Source organism: Crocuta crocuta, unplaced genomic scaffold (assembly GCF_008692635.1).
Source record: "Crocuta crocuta isolate KB4526 unplaced genomic scaffold, BGI_CrCroc_1.0 scaffold115, whole genome shotgun sequence".
NCBI lineage: Eukaryota > Metazoa > Chordata > Mammalia > Carnivora > Hyaenidae > Crocuta > Crocuta crocuta.
Genome location: NW_027530575.1, coordinates 8,522,883 through 8,546,153, shown reverse-complemented (window position 1 = coordinate 8,546,153; position 23,271 = coordinate 8,522,883). Strand labels below are relative to the sequence as shown.

At 39.3% G+C, this 23,271-nt stretch overlaps 1 pseudogene; it reads right to left on the bottom strand.

The window, feature by feature from the left end:
* Positions 1-1,900: 1,900 nt before the first annotated feature.
* On the bottom strand, positions 1,901-14,380 carry LOC144234656 (olfactory receptor 7E178-like; annotated as a pseudogene).
* Between the last annotated feature and the right edge of the window lie 8,891 nt (positions 14,381-23,271).

Below are 23,271 nucleotides of genomic sequence, written 5' to 3'. Positions count from 1 at the left end.
ATGATTGTGGAGGCTTTGTAACTTCAAACTTTGCAGAGTAGGCTAGCAGTCAGGAAACATAGGAAGAACTTCAGTTCAAATCCAAAGACAATTTGCTGGCAGAATTCTTGCTTCCTCTGGGAGGTCAGTCTTTGTTCTATTAAGGCCTCCAACTGATTAGATAAAACCCACATACATTATAGAGGGTAATCTGCTTTACTCAAAGTCCACTGATCTAAATGTTAATCTCACCCAAAAAATACTTTCATGAAACATCCAGAATAATGTTTGACCAAATATCTGGGCACTCTGGCCCAGCCAAGTTGAGGCATAAAATTAACGAACACAATTATCTTGGCAAATACCAAGCATTTTTGCCCATTATTTTGGTTTTTCAGAAATAGAGACACACCCTATTCATTGCTCCAGAGTAGATCAGACCCAAAGTATTTAATCTCAGTTCACTAAAACCAAGGAATCAAAACCATAATTAGTCCTTTTTAATGGGATGCAATTCTTCTCACTGGCTAAAGTTCCTGCTCAGTGATGCTGATAGATGACTTAGCTTAGTGGCCAAAGGTCAAGTAAATTAAACAACTTATGAGGCAGGTTTCAAAGAGCCCTAGATTATTGTCTCAGAAACTATGTGTGACATCTCTAAAGGAAGTGGCCTTTACTATGTACTATATAGTGGACAGAGAGCAGAGCCCAAAGACACTATGTCAAGACAAAGGGAGGGATGGTTTTAAAGTGAAGTCCTAAAGATACTTTTACTAGTGAAAGCAAAGAGCTACCTTTCACTGAGGCAAAATATAGAAAGGTGAGTTTGGAGCAAGGTGACAATATCTTATTAACCAGCACAGATAACTAGTTGTATGGCATGGAAGGAGAGCACATGCAAAGAAATACTAGGAATTTTAGGAAAAATCACACTGGCTATTGCTAGGATGAACTTTTTCATATCATCTCTCTTATGAGCTCAGCTTACTTTAAGAACTTCATCACCTACTTATGAGCAGTAAAGGACCCAAACATACTAGTTACCTCTGAACAAAACATGTAGTTAGATCAGTAGTTCCCAACCTTGGTTATGCATGAGAACCAACTAGGATAATTTTTAAATCCTGATGCTAAGGCTATACTTCAGTCCAATTAAATCATAATCTGTGGAGAGAAGCAGTCATCAATATTTTTAAAGTTCCCTAGGTGACTCCAATATGAAGCCAAATTTGAAGACCTGCATAAACAGATCTGAAGAACACAATAGTTGTGTGAACGATCGACACAATTCCAATGAATTTTGGAAAGGGTTGAGAATTCTTTTGTACAATTTTACAATTGGATTTTAATTTTTTTTAAGTTTATTCATTTTGTTTGAGAAATTGACTGAGCAGGGTAGGGGCAGAGAGACAGAGAGAATCTCAAGCAGGCTCTGCACTGCCAGCATGGAGCCTGATACAGGACTCAAACCCACAAACTGTGATATCATGGCCTGAGCTGAAATTAAGAGTTGGATGTTTGACCAACTGAGCCACCCAGGTGCCCCAGTTGTAATTTAAAAAAAGGAGTGAGGTGAATTGCCCTAAAACGCCTGAGTCATAGGTGAGAAATAAAGAAAGTTCTATACCTATAATATGATTCAATCATGTAGTGATTGTAATGTAGGTAGGATCCCACAAAACTCCCTCAATCCCATTTAAGATGTATCAAAATAAGCAATATTCAGATATGAAGCACTGAAGAGATTGAAAGGCACAAAAACTACCAAAATTATGGAGCCAAATGGACAGAATTTCCAGTTCCAAGTGTTTGATTTTACTGACTTTTCCAGCTCACACACTAAAAAAGGGGGGACAAGTATTAAGAATAGGCTGTTCTGAGGTACATCTGCATGGCCCTTTTGATGGCCCTGTACCTCAGACTAGATGAAGGGATTGACCATGAGGGTGACCACAGTACACACCACCAAGGCCACCTCACCCTTCCTGGGAGAATGTGAGACAGATAAACTGAGGTGCACTCCAAGACCTGTTGCTTAAAATAAGCCAACAACTAACAGGTGAGAGCCACAGGTAGTAAAGGCTTTGCTCCTTCCCACCTGTGAATGGGACTCTTAGAATGGAGGCAACAATTTGAGTATAAAAGGATCTCTGAGAGCGGAGCATCACCAAAAATGGCACCAATAAAATAAATTAATATGTTATTGGTGGGGATTTCCAAGGAGGCAAGGTTGAATAGCTGAGAAGGGCCATGAAAGAAATGAGGTGTTTCCACATATGTGAAGAAGGTAAGTTGTGATGCCATCCAACTGTGCATCTGAGAGACCAAAAAAAAAAAAAACCCTGATGGAAAAAGAGACCAAAACCAGCAGGACACAGAGATGGGGATTCATGATCACTGGGTAGTGCACGGGGTGACAGATGGCCACAAACCAATCATATACCATTGCAGTCAGTAGATTGTGCAAACATCCCAAAAGAATAAAAATAGACTGGGGCGCCTGGGTGGCTTAGTCGGTTAAGCGTCCGACTTTCGCTTAGGTCATGATCTCATGGTTCGTGGGTTCGAGCCCCGCGTCGGGCTCTGTGCTGACTGCCAGCTCAGAGCCTGGAACCTGTTTCAGTCTGTGACTCCCTCTCTCTCTGACCCTCCCCTGCTCGCGCTCTCTCTCTCTCCTAGAAATAAATAAAACATTTAAAAAAAAAAAAAGAATAAAAATAGACATCTGAGCCCACATAGGAGATGATTGTTCTGTGAGTATGGATGTCCACAATCATGTTGGGGACAGTAGTAGAGGTGAAACCAATGTCAGCCAAGGACAGGTTGGAGAGGAAGAAAACATAGGGGTGTGGAGGTGGGGGTCCGAGCTGACGTCCAGGATGATGAGCAGGTTCCCAGTACGCTGACCAGGTACATGGACAGGAACAGCCCAAGGAGGAGGGATTGCAGTTCTGGATCCTCCAAGAGGCTCAGGAGGGAGAATTCTGAGACTGGTGTTAGATTCTTTAATCCCATGTGGCTAAGACCCCTCCCAGGAAGGAAAAGAATCTTGGAATAAATGGAACAAGCAAATACGCAGCAAATATGTCTGTATTTTGTATTCAAGCAAGTCAAAATACAGCATTCACACTTGAGGACTGTATACTCCAGTACCTTCAGCTGTATTTCTCAGTGGTGACAAATTCATCTCCTCTTAGAACTCTTTCCTCGTTGATTTCTTGGCTATTTACCTCTTTCTATATACACACACTTTAGAGGGGTGCCTGAGTGGTTCAGTCAGTTGAGCGTCCAACTTCGGCTCAGGTCATGATCTCACAGCTCATGAGTTTGACCCCACATTGAACTCTGTACTGACAACTTAGAGCCTGGAGTCTGCTTCAGATTCTATGTCTCCCTCTCTCTCTCTACCCCTCCCTCATTCTCTCTCTCTCTCTCTCAAAAATAAATAAAACATAAATAAATAAATAAACAAATAAAAAATAAAACACAAAAGTTTTTTATATGGGGCATCTGGTGGCTTAGTCAGTTCAGCGTCTGAATTCAGCTCAGGTCATGATCTCACAGCTTGTGGTTTGAGCCCCATGTTGGTTCCTGTGCTGACACCTCAGAGCCTGGAACCTGCTTCAGATTCTGTGTCTCCTCTCTCTCTGCCCCTCCCCTGTTCATTCTCTGTCTCCCTCCCTCTCTCTCTCTCTCAAAAATAAATAAATATTTTTAAAAAGTTTAAGTCTTTTTGATATTAATCCTCACCATGGACTTTTTATGCAGGGTTATTTGTATTAACTTCACACCATTTCCAGGCATTTCTTGTCTCCATTAGACAAGTAGTGGCTTGGTAAAAGTGTTTAAATAAATTTCTAATTCTAAAATTTGTGAAACATTGTTTACTTATCAAATCAACTCTCTTATTTATAGTTGAGGTTTTCCAACCAGGGGAATTCCCAAAGCTAAGTCTGAAACCCAGTCTTCTTAAGCCTAATTGAGAATTTACACTTCTCCTTAAATCAGCTCCCTGAAGGCAACTTGGACCTCCTGGCAGGTAACAATGTGATTTAATTTGAGAAAAATGCAAAAGGCCAAAGTACAGAGAATAAAATTATAAAAGCCTGAATCATTTCTTCATCTATAAAATTGGGATAAAATGGAACGACCTTAGGGGCACCTGGGTGGCTCAGTAGGTTGAGCACCCAACTTCCACTAAGGTCATGATCTCTGGGTTCGTGAGTTCAAGCCCCACATCGGGCTCATTGCTGTCAGCATAGAACCTATTTCAGATCCTTTGTCCCTGTCTCTCTCTGTTCCTCCCCAGCTCTCTTGCTCTCTCTCCCAAAAATAAATAAACATTTTTAAAAAATGGACCTACAGGGGCACCTGGGTGGCTTAGTCGGTTAAGCGTCTGACTTTTGCTTGGGTCATGATCTCGCGGTTCGTGGGTTCGAGCCCCGCGTCAGGCTCTGTGCTGACTGCCAGCTCGGAGCCTGGAGCCTGTTTCAGTCTGTGACTCCCTCTCTCTCTGACCCTCCCCTGTTCACGCTGTCTCTCTCTCTCCTAGAAATAAATAAAACATTTAAAAAAATAATAAAAAATAAAAATAAATAAAAAATGGACCTACAGACCCTTGAATGGCTCACTTGGTTAAGTGTCCAACTTTGGCTCAGGTCATGATCTCACAGTACATGGGTTTGAGCCCTCTATCTGGCTCCGCACTGACAGAGCAGAACCTGCTCTGGATCCTCTGTCTCCCTCTGTCTCTCTGCCCCTCCTCCACTCACTCGCTTGTGCTCTCTCTCAAAAATAAGTAAACATTTAAAAAAGAAAATGGAACTACCTTATAGTGTTGTTGTAAAAATTAAATTTAAAAGGTGGGCGGGAGAGGGGGGAATAAATAAGGGGATTAAGAGTATACTTATCTTGATGAACATGGAGAAATGTATAGAATGTTGAACATTATATTGTACACCTGAAACTAATATAACACTATATGTTAATTATAGTTAACATATATGGAGAAATATATTGAATGTTGAACCATTATATTGGACACCTGAAACTAATATAACACTATATGTTAATTATAGTTAACATATAGATTTTATATAGATAGATTTTAATTAATCTAATTAAAAATAATGAAGAAGTGAAATCACACAATAAAAAAATTAAATATAAAGTGCTTAGGCCAGTAGGTCTCACTCCTCTTTGACCATTATAATTATCTGTAGATCTTTTAAAATACACTGATAGCATGGCTACAGCCTAGAACCAGTTAAATCAGAATCTCTACTTGTGAGTCTGTTGCAACTGTACAGACTGTTACTATAATTGTAAGGTACAGCCACAGCTGAGAATCTTTGCCTTAGAATATTACCACTTGGTAAGTGCTCCATTAACTTTATCTACTATCATCGATACCCACTTACTATATTAAAAATATAAACATTCAAGAGCACCTGGCTGGCTTAGTTGGAAAAGAATGTGACTCTTGATGTCTGGGTTATGAGTTCGAGCAGCAGGTTGGATGTAGAGATTACTTAAATAAATAAAAGTTTTTAAAAATGTGGACATTCAGGGGCTCCTCAGTCCATTAAGCATCATACTTGTCCTCAGGTCATGATCTCATGGGGTGTGGGATTGAGCCCCACATCAGGCTCCATGCTAATAGTATGGAGCCCACTTGGGTTTCTCTCTCTCCTTCTCTCTGCCCTTTCCCCTCACTATCTCTCTCTAAATAAACTTTAAAAAAAAAGAACATATTTTATACAGGTTTGAAATGTTACCACTAAAATTTCAGTTTTCTTGCTCCCCCTTCATGATCTTGTTCCTGTGCCTACTTAACCCACAAAGGCAACCACTGTCATGAATTGGGCAGGTATATTTTTCTTGCCAATGTTTCCATGGTGTTAGGATTGATTTCATATCCATAAACCATCTTCCTGAAAACATAGCTGAAAAGTATCATACTACACATGCTGTCCCTGAAATGTTCTCATTAAACTTTAAGTCTTTCTGTGAAAGACTTCTGTGATCTATCTGGTTCAAACACTTTAGTGATGCATAGTTCTGCCAAAGGAACAGATTTCATTTTATTTTTCAATTCCTTCCTGTGAAAACTCTGTGTAATTATCAAAATGGGGGGCTTGAATTCTTTAGCCATTTGAATCAGATTTACATTTCTAAGCAATACTTTTCTACTACCTGGATGGACTTTGTATTCATTATACTGTAGTCTGTAGTTTTTATCAATTTACCATCTGTGATCATTAAAAAAAATGTTCATAGGTCACCTGGGTAGCTCAGTTGATTAAGTTTGACTCCTGATATAGGCTCAGGTCATGATCTCATGGTTTGTGAGTTTGAGCCCCGCATGAGGCTCCATGCTGACAGTGTGGAGCTTGCTTGAGATTCCCTCTCTGCCTCTCCCCAGCTGTCTCCCTCTGTCTCTCTCAAAATAAATAAACTTAAAAAAAATTTTTAAGTGTTCATAATGCCAAAAAAAAATTCATTCTTTTATTTCTCCATGTCACACAACTGAGAATATCTACTGTGTGTGTGTGTGATAGTTGTTTGCATTGTACAAATCAGTGCACATTTAATTTTACTATCAGTTGCCTACTTTTTTACTTCTGAGATATAGAATCAGGAATATCCCTAAGGTCTGTCTAGTAATCTCATTCCATGATAACTCACATGAACGTCTCAACTTGTAGAGGAAATGATATTTGCACATCTCAGATTCCATAATGAGATGGAAAAAACATCACTATTCATAGAAAATCCTATGAACTACAATATTCGTGCCAGAAAGACCCCTATGAACCACTTGGCCCATTCTCCTAATTCACAGATAACCTCACTGAGTCCAAGATGAGAAATCAATGGTTCTGTCTCTGTTCATCTGGGACAAAGCAAGCTTGAAAATATATATGTTTATTCAGCTTTAATGTAAGACATAGAACTCTGGGGCAGGAGTCAGGAGACCAAAGTCTGAGCCCCACATTTTTCACACACTAAATTTGGAGTATATATAGATATCTCAATCTCTTTCTGATAGCATTCTTTACCAGAAATGGGGAGAATAATATCCCCAGAAGATTGGCTTTTAATATTCAGTTACGGTATTTTAAGCAATATTAATTGATTTTTCAGTAGCTAGTTTGATGAAACTTTATCTTGAGAAATATTTGATGACTTTTTTTAATTACATGGCAGAGAGGTCAAAGTCTTTCTTGTCCAGGGGAACTTGAGCGTGGTACGACTCCATATCCTAAATGTGAAATCCTAAAGTGTCTTTGTCCATAAATTAAAGTTTATCTTCTCTTTCTCCCACTTTTGAACCTTTCATTATTTAAAATCTCCTCAATTTTTGGGGGCGCCTGGGTGGCTTAGTCGGTTAAGCGTCCGACTTTCACTTAGGTCATGATCTCACGGTTCGTGGGTTCAAGCCCCGCATCAGGCTCTGTGCTGACTGCCAGCTCAGAGCCTGAAGCCTGTTTCAGTCTGTGACTCTCTCTCTCTCTGACCCTCCCCTGCTCACACTGTCTCTCTCTCTCTCTCTCCTAGAAATAAAAACATTAAAAAAATTTAAAATCTCCACAATTTTCTGATAACTGAATAATGTATATTTTACAAAAAGGAAATAAGAGGTTCATAGAAAGTCCATGCTATGGAAACACATAAACCTATTGCATCTTGTCAGGATTCCTGTGGGATGTTGCTGAAAGAGATAAAAAGCACAGACAAGGAAGCATCCAGTGGGTATAAACCATATCCCCTACTGTGTGTTCATGTGAACTAAGGGGCTATTTAGTGTTTAACAGAGACTTTTGTTTCTTTTCGTTGCCAGTTCTGTGCCAAAGACCAAAAATCAGAAATGAAGGCGACTCACTCACAATCTACTTGTATAAGGACAAAATAAAATGTCCTATCAGATGTCCAGGGAAATCCATACCTTGGGATTACAGAATATGTTAATCAAATAGTATGAAACTAACCTGTTCGTCATAAGAATATCTGAAATTTATTTTGACTTTTCTATACACAGTCATCACATATATGGTTTCCACTATACTGTTTAATCCTTGCAACTAGCAAAAAGGAGGAAGACAATTTAAGGAAAATCTAGGAGCAAGGACAAGAAAGGGATCTGCCCTGAATTATAAGTGGCTGACCCTTCTATGAGCCCTACCTTGATCTCAGCTATCCTTCCTACAGCCTATCACTATAGTCTAGCTGGTGCAGCAAGGAGTACCTATTACTCTCCCCTGAGGTCTACTGGAAACCTCCAAAGGGAAAAGCGCCATGAATGGGGGAGGGGGGGCGGTCTCATCCTGAAGTGATTCACCAAGTAAAATGACAGACTGGGTAGGTAGGAGAGAATAATGGCTAGGTGTCCTGTGTCTGGAGTCTAGTATTGAGGATTCAAGTCTGAATTCATACCCATTTTATTTCATGACTTAATACAAGTTATATTTATATGCTGTGTCCTATTCATCTGTAAAATGATGATAATGTGCATTCCTGTTTCTTGGAGCATCACTATGCAGATAAAATGAAACAAGCTACACGGAATGCTTAGCTCAGAGCCTGCCGCTTGGGAAGCCAATAAAAATTAATATCATGCCTACTGTCTTCATCATCGTCATCACTTTGTGAATTTGGAGTACTCAAGGGACAGTTTAGAAAAATCTGATCGTGCCATTGTAGGAGTAATGTCTATGGGAGCTAGAACCGGTGTGAGAGGAAATGAGAATTCTGAATGAGAGTTTTGGACTCTCATTAGAACCAAGAATATAAACTTCATACTGCTTGGAGTGGAAACTTTGCATGTTGGTGTCCTACCATCTGTCTAACCCAAATGTCTTGCTTGTCCTGACAATAAGGAAACAATGTTCTCCCAGTGACTCCTCCACCCACTATCTCCCATGGCACTCACTGGCTACACTGTGACTTTGCTGGTGCATGACCAAGGAGGTACAGTGTGCAGCTGCTCTCCTGCCTCGTGAGCAGTAATGGCAGAGGCCCTGTCCCCAGGACTGGAAGACAGACAGACTCAGGCCAGGCCTTCAGATGGAGATTACTACTCTGAGAGGGGACGCAGGTATGAAGCCCACTAGACAGGGACTAGCAAGCAACGTGGAGGCTGGAGACACAGGCTGATTATGGTATTGTGGCCTTGAGAGCTGGATGCAGAGCTCATAATTAGCTGAATTGGTTCATGAGCTCCATTCTCTGTAGACCTCTCAATCCTGGAGAACCACAGGAGGAAAAAGTGTCCTTGGTCCATGTCAATTACTTAAATTGCACCTCTTCCCAGGGGGAAGCTCATCTGGCCTCCTCCAGTCATATACCCACAAGGAAGGCTCTTCCTGTAAAGACTACTCCTACTTAAAAATTCTATNTATGTGGAAACTAATTTGACAATAAACTATTTGTAAAAAAAATAAAAAATAAAAAAATAAAATGGTAACTAAATTTGAAAAAAAAATTCTATTGCAATTTTGATTTATTGAATTAACATTGATAATGAAAAATACCAGGAATATTGGCATCCTTATTGTTAATATTTCCCATGCTAGAACCTGAAAACATCTCCATATTTGAACATACTTTTTAAAATTTAAATGTATTTCCATTATCTAGCACTCTTCTTTATTCTGAGTGTTTCTAGTTGTTTGAGTATAATTATTTTATCTGAAATTATTCATCACTGTGAAGAGCAAACACATTACAGCTATAAGGTGTTTCAAGCAGCATCTGATGCAATCACTCAATAAACCTTTCGGTTAAATCAAGCTATCAATATTTATATAATGCTAACAATGTGCCATGTTTTCAAAGATACAGCAAGGTTGGTCTTTCATATTTTATGGACTGGATTCTCTCCTTCCCTTATAACCACACTCCTTCCATAACATAGGGAGCTCATGTGAGATGGAAGGCTGAGAAGATAATTCCAGGCAATTAATGAGCTCATTTGTAACTCTATTTCACCATGTATATTATGTTGATAATAAGTATCCAACTCATAAAATCTTTGTGATGATCGAATAAGTTAATACATGGAAGTTAAAAGAGTGAATGACATAAAATAAAATCTCATTCAATGTTTAGTATTTCTTTTACCTCTTCTCTTTTCAGAAAGCCAAGGCAGCCCCTTCTCTTCCTGTCATCTCTGAAACAAATCTTAGTCCTTTAAACTCTTCCAGAGTCTAAAAACTTGGGGGAAGTAAAGGAAGTGATCCCTGCCCCAACCCCAGCCAGTCGCTTCACCAGTACTTTCTATATGGATCTCTGATGTTGGTGAATGGCTTTGATTTATGGCCAATGTTGATAATATATCTACCTTAGACTAAACACAAAATCTTGTTTCTTATTCCTTGCCTATTTTTAACACCTTACAGATTTAATATAGTAGCCTTAAAATATATTTCATAATTGAGAAAGTGACAGAAAAGCAACTATTGGTAAACTGAATCCACCAATCACCATGACTGGAGATGTATTCCAGATGTGCAAGGATGGTCCATTATTTGAAAATCAGTGTGATCTACTGAGATACCACCTCGCACCTGTCAGAGTGGCTAAAATGAGCAAATTAGAGGACTCTAGATGCTGGCAAGGATGTGGAGAAACAGGCACCCTCCTACACTGTTGGTAGGAATGTAAATTGGCACAGTCCCTCTGGAAAACAGTGTGGAGGTTCCTCAAAAAATTAACAATAGAACTCCCCTAGGACCCAGCAATAGCACTGTTAGGAATTTACCCAAGGGACACAGAAGTGCTGATGCATAGGGGCACATGGACCCCAATGTTCAGAGCAGCACTCTCCACAATAGCTAAAACATGGAAAGAGCCTAAGTGTCCATCAACAGATGAATGGATCAAGAAGATGTGGTTTATCTATACCATGGAATACTACATGGCAATGAGAAAGAATGAAATCTGGCCATGTGTAGCAACATGGATGGACCTTGAGGGTGTTATGCTGAGCGAAATAAGTCAGGCAGAGAAGGACAGATACCATATGTTTGCACGTATAGGAGGATTAGGAGGAACTTAACGGAGGACCATGGGGGAGAAGAAGGGGAAAAATAGTGGGGGAGAGGGAGGGAGGCAAACCATGAGAGACTCTTGAATGCTGAGAACAAACTGAGGGCTGATGGGGGTGGGGGAGAGGGGAAGGGGGGTGATGGGCATGGAGGAGGGCACTTGTGGGGATGAGCACCGGGTGTTATATGGAAACCAGCCTGACAATAAAATACTTTTTAAAATAAATAAATAAATAAAAATTGAAATAAAAAAATCAGTGTGGTCTACCATAGCAACAGGGTAGGAATTCAATTGATGCAGAAAAGGCATCTGACAAAATCCAAAACCTATATTCATGATTTAAAAAAAAAAAAAAAGAGCTCTGCAAACCAGGTGAACAGCAAACACATTGTTAGCAATAAAAAAGGATACAGGTTCATACAACTTGGATGGATCTCAATGGGATTATGCTGAGTGGGAAAGAAGTCTATCTCCAAAAGGTTATATACTGTATGATTTCATTTATATAACATTCTTGAAAAAAGAAAATTACACAGACAGAGAACATATTGTACTTGCTGGGGCTCGTGATGGAAGAGGTTTTGGTCTGAATACAAAGAAGTTTTTCTTTTTTAATGTTTTATTTATTTCTAGGAGAGAGAGAGAGAGAGACAGCGCGAGCAGGGGAGGGCCAGAGAGAGGGAATCACAGACTGAAACAGGCTCCAGGCTCTGAGCTGGCAGTCAGCACAGAGCCCGACGCGGGGCTCGAACCCACGAACCGCAAAATCATGACCTAAGCGAAAGTCGGACGCTTAACCGACTAAGCCACCCAGGCGCCCCTGAATACAAAGAAGTTTAAAGGAATTCTTTTGTGCTGATGAAACAGTTCTGTATCTTGATGGTGGTTAAGAGATCCATTCATCTACGCAAGTGCTCAACCTGCAAAGAAACACACACCTACACCTGCATTCCATTCATATTGGTGAAATCTTTATAAGGTCTTGGATTTCTACTGGGGGAAACTGAGTGATGGATACATGGGATTTCCCCACACATATTTTTTCACATCTTACTTTGACTCTGTAATTATTTCAGTAAAAAAAAGAATTTACACACACACACCCCAAACTCAGGACCAGGAAACTTAAGGGGCTTTTTAAAAGTCGTAGAGGTAAGGTCAAAAATTGAATACTAGGAATCAGGTGTCTGGATTCCCAGTCCTGTTTTCTTTCCATTCTAACAAGGAAGCCCCAGGACCTTAAGATAAAAGACACATAAACAGTATTTTTCTGCATATATCTCAAACGTATTACTACTGATAATATTAATGATAGAAAGTTCTGATTGGATAGGTTTATAAGCAGACTGGGCATAGAAGACGGGCCCTGATACAAGCATCTATCTCAAAGAGCTAGAATTAAATTAAACCCAAATATAGTAGAAGGGAGGGGGGAAACCCAGGTATTTAAGAATCAGAAAGAAGAATAAAGTTGGTTCTTTGAGAAAAATTAATATATCTAAATCCCTAACAGGATGAAGAAAATGGAAGAAAACACATATTACCACCATCAGAAATGAAAAGGGGATAGAATTACAGCTTTCAGACATTAAAAAGGAGTTATAGGCAAATTTATGTCAAGATATTTGAAAAGTTATAGAATGGACAGACACCATTTAGCAAAATTAACACAAAAACAAATAAAAAACCTGAATAATCTTTTGCCATATATAATTTCATGTTATTTATATGTACATGTATATATTATATATACATTATTATGTATTTTATATATTATTTATATGTAATTCATCAGTGAAACTATCTTTCAAAAGCTTTCTGTGAAGAAAGCCCAAAAGAAGATTCACTGGTGAATTATTCCAAACATAAAAGGCCTAACTGGACCAAATTTTACACAAAGTCTTTTACAACAGTCTATAGCTCCTTTTCTTTTTTATGTTTTATTTATTTTTGAGAGAGAGATACACGTGAGGAGGAGAAGGACAGAAAGAGAGGGAGATACAGAATCTGAAGACAGGCTCAAAGCTGTGAGCTAGCTGCCAGCACAGAGCCCGACGTGGGGCTCAAACCCACAAACCGCGAGGTCAGGACCTGAGCCAAAGCCGATGCTTAACTGACTGAGCCACCCAGGTGCCCCGTTTTTAGCTCCTTTTATAAGGAAATATAAATCTGACATAAAACACAGACAAGTATATTAAAAGAAATTAGAAGATAAACCTCTAACAGACATAACTGAATCTAGGAAAATGAAAAGGCTAATAAGCTAATATATACAATGTCCAAGTGTGATGTATTCCAGGAACACATGTTGTTTTACCATCTGAAAATCAAGGAATGTAGTTAACTCATCATATTAATAAACAAAGATTTTTTTAAAGATCATGATACATGCAGAAAAGGCGCTGGATGAAATTCAATATTCATTGAAATAATTTTAAAAAATACTCAGCAAATTGTGGATGAAATGAAATCACCTTCATTATTATTTTTAAAAAGACATTCTCTATTATCTTTTTAAAGTTTTTTATTTAAGTAATCTCTACACCCAATGTGGGGCTCGAACTCATTACCCTGAGATCAAGAGTCAAATGCTTTTCTGGTCAGGGGAGGAGCCAAGACTGCCCAACAGCATGGAAGTTTTTTTTGCATCTCGTGTCCATGAAATATAACCAGATCAACACTAAACCAACCTGCACACGTAGAAAAATAACTTGAGGATTCACACAACATTTGCACAACCTGAACCACAGAACTCAGCAGGTACACGGCACAGAGAGGTGAACTGGAGGAGAGAGAAGCCACGGAGGGCAGGGAACAGTTTTTGCTTGTGGAGAGAGGACAGACACGGGGGGCAGGGTCTAGAATATGGGGAAAGCACCAAACAAAAGCAGCTGGAGAGAAAAATGAAAAAGTAGAAACAGCTGCAGGGACTGAACTAAAAAGGGAGGAAGGAGAAAGGAGAGGGTTTAAATGCTATTAAGACTCTACAAACAGGGAGTGCAGAGTCTGAAACTCCGCATCTCCTTACCTGGCGGTGCTCCGGCGGGAAGGGCGAACCCCAGGAGCAGAGAGAAGTCCGGGGGTCCTCAGGCCACATGGGGAGAGGTGGGTCCCCTGCTGGGAGGACTCCCCACACGCAAAGGTCCCAGCGGATCCTGCAGAACCACATTCACTGGTGCTGGAACAAGGTTGTTAAGGGGGAAGCCTGGTGCCAGGTGTGTGTTGTGATTTTCCATAATCACTGAAACGCGGGAACTTTTTCTGGGGGGCAGGCTGGCACCCGCCGCAGTCTCTGGGCATCGGCAGCAGCACGGGCCCGTGAACGTTCCTGGGTGCGGCTGGCACCGGCCATGGCTCCATGAGACCCTCCTGCCGAGGGTCAGAGCCGGTCCAAGCGACAGTTTCCCAGAAGTAAGGGGTCAGGAAACAGCCGTGTCTGAGCTAAAACTCAAGAGGGAGGTGCTGCCTGGCAACCTGACAGCTTGGTCACGGGCAGTGTAAAAGCGGGAAGTGGAAGGAAGCCAGAGAAAAAGGACAGATTTGCGATTGCAGGCTGGGGAGAGCACAGAGTTCCGATACTAGAGTCTGGATAGCTGAGTGACACCATTGTCATCCCTCCCGCGCATGCGCATACGCCCTATGCGTGCCACAGGAAATCCACCCCAGTAAGCTAAGAGGCACCAACTAGTGGAGAACAGAACCATTACACTAAGCCTCGCCCACCTGGGCCAACCTCGATCTCAAGACTATAAGCCTCTCCACCTGTTTAGTTTAACAACTATAAATTGCTTCATAGTCTGACTTTTAGGGCAAAATGATGTATTTTCAACTATATTTTGGTCTATTTGATGGTCCATTTATTCAAATTTCTTTTTCTTGTTTTTCCTTTCTTTTTCTTGAAGACAGAAAACAAATTTATTTTCAGTTTTTATTTAAAAATGTTTACCTAGTATATTTTTTTGCTTTTTGTAAATTTCTCAAATTTTATTTTCCTCTATCATTTCATTTTATTCTATTTCATTGTATTCATTTTTTTCAAATTTTCAAACGTTTTCCCTCCCTCGTCCCCTTTTCTTTGATTTATCAAGCTCCTTTCAATGAGACCTAAACACATCTAGGCTCTAGCATCATTTATTAGATTTGTGTGTGTGTGTTGTTTTCATTTTTTAATTTTAATTTTTTTTATGTTAATCATGCCTTTTCTCCCTTCAAAATTACAAAATGAAGGAATTCACCACAAAAGAAAGAGCTGGAAGAAACGACACCTGGAACTTAGTCAACACAGATACAAGCAAGATGTCTGAACCAAAATTTAGAATCACAATAATAAGAATACTACCTAGGGTCGAAAATAGATTAGAATCTCTCTCTGTGGAGATAAAAGAAGTAAAAGCTAGTCAGGATGAAATAAAAACTGGTATAACTAGCTACAAACTTAAATGGATGCCAGGCAGCAAGGTTGGATAAGGCATAGCAATGAATGACTGATATAGAGGACAAACTTATGGAGAATAATGAAGCAGAAAAAAAAAAAAAAAAGAGGGAGACTAAGGCAACACAGCACTATTTAAGAATTAGAGAAATCAGTGAGTCATTAAAAAGGAACAACATCAGAATCATAGGGTTCCTAGGAGAAGAGAAAGAAAAGGGGCTAGAAGGATTATGGAGCAAATCATAGTGGGAAACTTTCCTTACCTGGGGAAAGACACAAACATCAAAATCGAGGAAGCAGAGAGGATTCCCATTAGATTCAACAAAAATCAACCATCAACAAGGCATATCATAATCAAATTCACAAAATATTCAGGCAAGAAAAGAATCATGAAAGAAGAAGGGAAAAACAGTCCTTAACCTACAAGGGAAGACAGATCAGGTTTGCAACAGACCTGTCCACAGAAACTTGGCAGGCCAGAAAGGAGTCCCAAGACATATTCAACATGCTGGATTAGAAAAATATGCATCAAGAATTCTTTATCCAGCAAGGCTGTCATTCAAAATAGAAGAAGAGATTAAAAGGTTCCTAGACAGGGGTGCCTGGGTGTCTCAGTCAGTTGAGCATCCAACTTTGGCTCAGGTCATGATTTCATGGTTTGTGGATTCAAGCTACGCGTCGGGCTCTGTATTGACAGCTAGCTCAGAGACTGAAGCCTCTTTCGGATTCTGTGTCTCCCACTCTCTCGGACCCTCCCCTGCTCATTCTCTCTCTCTCTCTCTCTCTCTCAGAAATATTCATACCTTTCAGTACTCACTCTCAATGTCAATGGACTAAATGCTCCAATCAAAAGACACAGGGTAACAGAATGGATAAGAAAACAAGATCCATCTATATGGTGTTTACAAGAGACCCATTTTGGATCTAAAGACACCTTCAGATTGAAAATAAGGGGATGGAGAACCATCTATCATGCTAATGGTTGCCAAAAGAAAGCCAGAGTAGCCATACTTATAGCAGACAATCGAAACTTAAAATAAAAGACTGTAACAAGAGATGAAGAAGGGCATTATATCATAATTAAGGGTCTATCCACCAAAAAGACCTAACAATTGTAAACATCTATGCTCCAAATGTGTAGCACCCAAATAGATAAGTCAATTAATCACAAACATTAAAAAACCTCATTGATATTAATACCATAAAAGTAGAGGGCTTTAACACTCCACTTAGAGCAATGGATAGATAATCTAATCAGAAAATCAACAAGGAAACAATGGCTTTGAATGGCACTGTGGACCAGATGGACATAACAGATGTATTCAGAACATTTCATCGTAGAGCAGTGGAATATACATTCTTCTCTAGTGCACATGGAATCTTCTCCAGAATAGATCACATACTGAGACATAAATCAGTCCTCAACAACTACAAAAAGATCGAGATCATATGGTGCATATTTTCAGACCACAACACNTATATAGTAATCCAGGCCTTCCTAAAGAAGGAAGAAAGGTCTCAGATATACAACGTACCCTTACACCTTAAAGAGCTGCAAAAAAAAGAACAGTAAATAAAACCCTAAAACCAGGAGAAGACAGAAAATAATAAAGAGTAGAACAGAAATCAAAGCTATCGAAACCAAATAAAAACAGTAGAACAGCACTTGCTGTTCAATAAAACCAGCACTTGCTTCTTTGAAAGAATTAACAAAATTGATAAACCACTAACCAGTTTGATCAAAAAAAGAACCCAAATAAATAAAAGAAAAAACGAAAGAGAAGAGATCATAACTAACACAGCAGAAATAAAAACAATAATAAGAGAATGTTTTGAGCAATTATATACCAATAAAATGGGCATCTGGAAGAAATGAACAAATTCCTGGAAACATATAAACAAAACTAAAACAGGAAGAAATAGGGAATTTGAACAGACCCATAGCCAATAACAAAATTGAATTAGTAATCAAAAGATCTCGCAAAAAACAGGAGTCCAGGGCCAGATGGCTTTCCAGGGGAATTCTACCAAACATTTAAGGAAGACTTAATACCTATTCTCTTGAAGCTGTTCCAAAAAGATAGAAATGGGAGGAAAACTTTCAAACTCTATTCTATGAAGCCAACATTATCTTGATTCCAAAACCAGACAAAGACCCCACTAAAAAGGAAAACTAAGACCAATTTCCCTGATAAACATGGACACAAAAATCCTCAATAAGATATTAGGCAACTGGATCCAACAAAACATTAAGAAAATTATTCACCAAAACTAAGTGGAATTTATATCTAGAATTCAAGACTGGTTCAATATCTGCAAAACAATGTTATTCATCACATCAGTAAAACAAAGAACAAGAACCACATGATCCTCGAGGTACCTGGGTGGCTCAGTCGGTTGTGTCTGACTTCGGCTCAGGTCATGATCTAACAGTCTGTGAGTTTGAGCCCCACATCGGGCTCTGTGGTGACAGCTCAGAGCCTGGAGCCTGCTTCAGATTCTGTGTCTCCAGTCTGTCTCTGCCCCTCCCCTGCTTACACTCTGTCTCTCTCTCTCAAAATAAAATAAAGACATTAAAAATAAAAAAAAAAAGAAGCACATGACCCTCTCAATAGATGCAGGAAAGCATTTGACCAAATACAGCATCTTTTCTTGATAAAAACCCTCAAGAAAGCAGGGATACAAGGATCATACCTTGAGATCATAAAAGCCATATATGAAAGACCCAACACTAGTATCATCCTCATTGGGGATAAACTGAGAGCTTTCCCCCTAAAGTCAAGAACAAGACAGGGATGTCCACTCTCGCCACTGTTATTCAACATAGTATTGGAAGTCTTAGCCTTAGCAATCAGAAAACACAAAGAAATAAAAGGCATCCAAATCAGCCAGGAGGAGGTCAAACTTTCACTTTTTGCAGATGACATGATACTCTATATGGAAAACCCAAAAGATTCCACCAAAAAACTGCTAGAATGGATCCATGAATTCAGCAAAGTGGCAGGATACAAAAACAATGCATAGGAATAGGTTGCATTCCTATACACCAATTATGAAGCAACAGAAAGAGAAATCAAGGAATCAATTCCATTTACAACTGCATTAAAAACCATAAAATTCCTAGTAATAAATCTAACAAGTAGCAAAAAATCTAAACACTGAAACTATAGAAAGCTTATGAAAGAAATTGAAGACCTCACCAAAAAAAAAAAAAAAAGGAAAAAGAAAATAAAAATATTCCATGCTCATGGATAGAAAGAACAAATACTGTTAAAATGTCAATACTACCCCAAACAATCTATATATTTAAAGCAGTCCCTATCAAAATAACACCAGCATTCTTCAGAGCTAGAACGATCTTAAAATTTGTATGGAAAGAGAAAAGACTCCTAATAGCCATAGCAATTTAGATAAAGAAAGCCAAAGCAGGAGTCATCACAATTCAGCACTTTAAGATGTATTACAAAGCTGTAATAATCAACACAGTATGTAACAGCACAAAAACAGATAGAGAACAGAATAGAGAACCCAGAAATGGGCACACAAATGTATGGCCAACTAATCTTTGACAAACCAGGAAAAGAATATCCAGTGGAATAAAGACAATCTCCCCAGCAAGTGGTGCTGGGAAAACTAGACAGCAACATGCAGAAAAATGAACTTGGACCACTTTCTATCACCATATACAAAAATAAACTCAAAATGGATGAAGATCTAAATGGAAGACAGGAAGCCATCAAAATCCTAGAGGAGAAAGCAGGCAAAAAGCTCTTTGACCTCGGCCACAGAAACTTCTTACTCAACAGGTCTCTGGAGGCAAGGGAAACAAAAGCAAAAATGAACTATTGGGACCTCGTCAAGATAAAAAGCTTCTGCACAGCAAAGGAAACATTCAGTGAAACATTCAGGCAACCGACAGGATCAGAGAAGATATTTACCAATGATATTTCAGATAAAGGGTTAGTATCCAAAATCTGTAAGGAACTTATCAAACTCAACACCTAAAAACAAATAATCCTGTGAAGAAATGGGCAAAAGACATGAGTAGACACATCTCCAAAGAAGACATCCAGATGGCCAACCGACACATGAAAAAATGCTCAACATCACTCATCATCCAGGAAATACAAATCAAAACCACAAGGAGACACCACCTGACACCTGTCAGAATGGCTAACATCAGCAACTCAGGCAACAACAGATTTTGGCAAGGATGTGGAGAAAGAGGATCTCTGTTGCACTGCGGGTGGGAATGCAAACTGGTGCAGCCACTCTGGAAAACAGTATGGAGGTTCCTCAAAAAATGAAATATAGGAGAGGGCCAAGATGGCAGAGAAGTAGGTAGCTCCGTACATTGCACTCGCCCCCATATCTCACATGGGAAAGATCTGAAGCCATAGGAAACCTTACAGAACCCAAGAGATTGGGAGAAAAAGGACGCAGAATCCACTGAGAAGCCTTCTAACGTGAGTGTGAACCGGGGAAGATAAAATCGGATCCGAGACTCCAGGGACGGGGGCCATCCCCCTCTGCGGGGAGTGAGAGGGGAAAAAGAGAGAGTCTGAAAAGGCTCAAGACACCATCCCTGTCGCTGGGAAACAGAAAAACCTCCAATCAGGGCACAAAAGGACCATGTGCGTCAAATCCCAGCGCGCCAGGCCCCTGCGCGCCAATTCAATACACTGAATGTAAATGGACTGAATGCTCCAATCAAAAGACATAGGGTAGCAGAATGTATAAAAAACCAAAATCCATCTATATGCTGCCTACAAGAAACTCATCTTAGACTGGAGGATACCTTCAGATTAAAAGAAAGGGGATACAGAAAAATATATCATGCTACTGGAAATCAAAAGAAAGCTGGAGTAGCTATACTTATGTCAGACGAACTGGGCTTTAAATTAAAGACAATAACAAGAGATGAAGAAGGGCATTACATAATAATTACAGGGTCTATCAATCAGGAAGAACTAACAATCATAAATGTCTATGCACCGAATATGGAAGCACCTAAATATTTAAAACAATTAATCACAAACAGAAACAAGCTTATAGATAAGAATGTGCTAATAGCAGGGGAATTTAATACTCCGCTTACAGCAATGGATAAGTCACCCAGACAGAAAATCACTAAAGAAATAATGGACTTGAAAGACACATTGGACCAGATGGATCGAACAGATATATTTAGAACTCTACACCCTGAGGCCAGGGAATTTACTTTCTTCTCAAGTTCGCATGGCACATTCTCCAAGATAGATCACATACTGGGACTCAATAAATATAAGGAATTGAGATCATACCATGCACACTCTCAGATCATAATGCTTTGAAACTTGAAATCAACCACAAGAAGAAGTCTGAAAAACCTCTAAAAACGTGGAGGTTAAAGAACACCCTACTAAAGAATGAATGGGCCAATCAGGCAATTAGAGATGAAATTTAAAAATATATGGAAACAAATGAAAATGAAAACACAACATTCCAAAATCTATGGGATGCGGCAAAGGCAGTCCTAAGAGGAAAGTACATTGCACTCCAGGCCTATTTCAAGAAATTAGAAAAAGTGCAAGTGCAAAATCTAACAGCTCACTTAAAGGAACTAGAGGCAGAGCAACAAGAACGCCCTAAACCCATTAAAAGAAGATAAATACTAAAAATCAGAGCAGAAATAAACAACATAGAGACCAAAGAAACAATTGAACAGATCAATGAAACCAAGAGTGGGTTTCTTTGAAAACATAAACAAAATTGACAAACCTCTAGCCAGGCTTCTCAAAAAGAAAAGAGAGAGCACCCAAATTGACAAAATTATGAATGAAAATGGACTTATTACAACCAACCCCTCAGAAATACAAGCAATTATTGGAGAATACTATGAAAAATTGTATGCCAACAAATTGGACAACTTAGAAGAAATGGACAAATTCCTAAACACACACTCACTACCAAAATTCACACGGGAAGAGATAGGAAATCTGAACAGACCCATAACTAGTGAAGAAATTGAATCAGTTATCAAAAATCTCCCAACAGATAAGAGCCCTGGACCTGATGGCTTCCCTGGGGAATTCTACCAGACATTTAAAAAAGATTTAATCCCAATTCTTGTCAAGTTATTCCGAAAAATAGAAATCGAAGGAAAACTCCCAGACTCATTTTACGAAGCCAGCATCACTCTGATTCCCAAGCCAGACAGAGATCCAGCAAAAAAAGAGAACTACAGGCCAATATCCTTGATAAATATGGGTACAAAAATCCTCAACAAGATACTTGCGAATCGAATCCAACAGCACATAAAAAGAATCATCCGCCAAGATCAAGTGGGATTCATTCCTGGGTTACAGGGCTGGTTCAACATTCGCAAATCAATCAATGTGATACATCACATCAACAAAAGAAAAGATAAAAACCATATAATCCTGTCGATAGATGCAGAAAAAGCATTTGACAAAACAAAGTATCCCTTCTTAATAAAGACTCTAGAGAAAGTCGGGATAGAAGGAACCTACTATCATCATAAAAGCCATCTATGAGAAGCCCTCAGATACCATCATCCTTAACGGGGAAAACTGAGAGCTTTCCCCCTGAGGTCAGGAACATGACAGGGATGTCCACTCTCACCACTGCTGTTTAACATAATTCTGGAAGTCCCAGCATCAGCCATCAGACAACAAAAGGAAATAAAAGGCATCAGGATGGGCAAAGAGGAAGTCAAACTTTCAATTTGCAGACGACATGATATTCTATATAGAAAACCCAACAGACTCCACCAGAAGCATACTAGAACTGATCCAAGAATTCAGTAAACTTGCATGGTACAAAATCAACGTACAGAAATCGGTTGCATTCTTATACACCAATAATGAAGCAACTGAAAGAGAAATCAAGAAGCTGATCCCATTCACAATTGCACAAAAAACCATAAAATACCTAGGAATAAACCTAACCAAGGATACAAGAGATCTGTAGGATGAAAACTATAGAAAACTTATGAAGGAAATTGAAGAAGACACAAAGAAATGGAAAAACATTCCATGCTCATGGATTGGAAGAATAAATATAGTTAAAACGTCATTACTACCCAAAACAAACGTCATTACTACCCAAAACAATCTACACATTCAATGGAATTCCAATCAAAATTGCACCAGCATACTTCTCAAAACTAGAACTATCCTAAAATTTGTATGGAACCAAAAAAGACCCCGAAAAGCCAAAGTAATATTGAAGAATAAATCCAAAACGAGAGGTATCACCATCCCAGACTTTAGCCTCTACTACAAAGCTGTCATCATCAAGACAGTATGCTATTGGCACAAAAATAGACACACAGACCAATGGAATCGAATTGAGAACTCAGAGCTGGACCCAAAGGTATACAGCCAACTAATCTTTGACAAAGCAGGGAAGAATATCCAATGGAAAAAAGACAGCCTCTTTAACAGATGGTGTTGGGAGAACTGGAGAGCAACATGCAGAAGATTGAAACTAGATCAATTTCTCAGACCATACACAAAAATAAACTCAAAATGGATAAAGGACCTGAATGTGAGACAGGAAACCATCAACACCCTAGAGGAGAAAGCAGGAAACAACCTCCGTGACCTACAACTCAGCAATTTTTTACTTGACACATCCCCAAAAGCAAGGGAATCAAGAGCAAAAACAAACTATTGGGACCTCATCAAGATAAAAAGCTTCTGCACAGCAAAGGAAACAATCCATAAAACTAATAGGCAACTGACAGAACGGGAAAGATAGTTGCAATTGACATATCAGATAAAGGGCTAGTATCCAAAATCTATAAG